We start from the raw sequence: 2,500 nt of genomic DNA, 5'->3' as shown, positions 1-2,500 counted from the left end.
CTCGGGTCAAAAAAATTTTTTTTTCACGGTGACTCAAAACATCAATTTTAGACTCCCCTGAGTATGAAAAGTGAAACGAAAATCATTTTTGAGAAGAAAAAATTTTTGTATGGGAGGGCCCCTGCTAGAACATTTTTCCCAAGTGCGTCGATTTTGGGTCGCCGACACAAGCTCGGGTCAAAAAATTTTTTTTTTCACGGTGACTCAAAACATCAATTTTAGACTCCCCTGAGTATGAAAAGTGAAACGAAAATCATTTTTGAGAAGAAAAAATTTTTGTATGGGAGGGCCCCTGCTAGAACATATTTCCCAAGTGCGTCGATTTTTGGGTCGCCGACACAAGCTCGGGTCAAAAAAATTTTTTTTTCTCGGTGACTCAAAACATCAATTTTAGACTCCCCTGAGTATGAAAAGTGAAACGAAAATCATTTTTGAGAAGAAAAAATTTTTGTATGGGAGGGCCCCTGCTAGAACATTTTTCCCAAGTGCGTCGATTTTGGGTCGCCGACACAAGCTCGGGTCAAAAAATTTTTTTTTTCACGGTGACTCAAAACATCAATTTTAGACTCCCCTGAGTATGAAAAGTGAAACGAAAATCATTTTTGAGAAGAAAAAATTTTTGTATGGGAGGGCCCCTGCTAGAACATTTTTCCCAAGTGCGTCGATTTTGGGTCGCCGACACAAGCTCGGGTCAAAAAATTTTTTTTTTCACGGTGACTCAAAACATCAATTTTAGACTCCCCTGAGTATGAAAAGTGAAACGAAAATCATTTTTGAGAAGAAAAAATTTTTGTATGGGAGGGCCCCTGCTAGAACATTTTTCCCAAGTGAGTCGATTTTTGGGTCGCGACACAAGCTCGGGTCAAAAAAAATTTTTTTTTCATGGTGACTCAAAACATCAATTTTAGACTCCCCTGAGTATGAAAAGTGAAACGAAAATCATTTTTGAGAAGAAAAAAATTTGTATGGGAGGGCCCCTGCTAGAACATTTTTCCCAAGTAAATTCGATTTTACCCGGTGAGTCAAAAAATTTTGAAAAAAATATTTTGCCAAAATCGTGTTCATTGCCTATTATAAGGGACCAGGTCAGCTCACACGCATTTTTGGAGACCATATGGAAAGTGCGTCTGGGATTGCGGAAATTAAGTTTAGAGTGTTAAATGATGGTTTCGCAATCCCGAAAGGCTCAAAATCCACCCTAAGGTCCCCTGGGTGAAATGTGGTTTCCAAGGTGTGAGCGCTATCGGTGATAGAGTTGGAATGTGATTTCCAGAGCGCAGGGCGACTGGGCTTAGAGCGAAAATCATAGACAAGGGTAAGTATTGGACTGAACGACTCGAAGCAAACGAAAATCATAGACAAGGGTAATGGACTGAACGACTCGAAGCAAACGAAAACCACACACAAGAGTAATGGACTGAACGAATCGAAGCAAACGAAAATCACATACAAGAGTAATGGACTGAACGAATCGAAGCAAACGAAAACCACAGACAAGAGTAATGGAGTGAACGAATCGAAGCAAACGAAAACCACAGACAAGAGTAATAGAGTGAACGAATCGAAGCAAACGAAAACCATGAACACAGGGATAACTGAGAACGAACCTACCTATCAGAGCATGTGAAAGCATGGACAAGAGTACTGAAAATCGGACCAAACCTCTAGAAGCACACGAAAATCATGGACAAGAGTACTCAAAAACACGGACCAAACCTATGGAAGCACACGAAAACCATGAACACAGGGATAACTGAGAACGAACCTACCTATCAGAGCATGTGAAAGCATGGACAAGAGTACTGAAAATCGGACCAAACCTCTAGAAGCACACGAAAATCATGGACAAGAGTACTCAAAAACACGGACCAAACCTATGGAAGCACACGAAAACCATGAACACAGGGATAACTGAGAACGAACCTACCTATCAGAGCATGTGAAAGCATGGACAAGAGTACTGAAAATCGGACCAAACCTCTAGAAGCACACGAAAATCATGGACAAGAGTACTCAAAAACACGGACCAAACCTCTCGAAGCACACGAAAACCATAAACACAGGGATAACTGAGAACGAACCTACCTATCAGAGCATGTGAAAGCATGGACAAGAGTACTGAAAATCGGACCAAACCTCAAGAAGCACACGAAAATCATGGACAAGAGTACTCAAAAACACGGACCAAACCTATCGAAGCTCACGAAAACCATGAACACAGGGATAACTGAGAACGAACCTACCTATCAGAGCATGTGAAAGCATGGACAAGAGTACTGAAAATCGGACCAAACCTCAAGAAGCACACGAAAATCATGGACAAGAGTACTCAAAAACACGGACCAAACCTATCGAAGCTCACGAAAACCATGAACACAGGGATAACTGAAAACGAACCGAACCTCTCGTAGCAAACGAAAAACATGGACAAAATTATTCGAAACGAACCGAAGCTCGATGCGAAAAACATGGAAAAGCAAGCCCGTAAGTCGCACTATCA

This window comes from Anopheles moucheti (genome assembly GCF_943734755.1).
Source record: "Anopheles moucheti chromosome X unlocalized genomic scaffold, idAnoMoucSN_F20_07 X_unloc_5, whole genome shotgun sequence".
Taxonomy (NCBI): Eukaryota; Metazoa; Arthropoda; class Insecta; order Diptera; family Culicidae; genus Anopheles; species Anopheles moucheti.
This window is presented reverse-complemented; position numbering follows the sequence as displayed.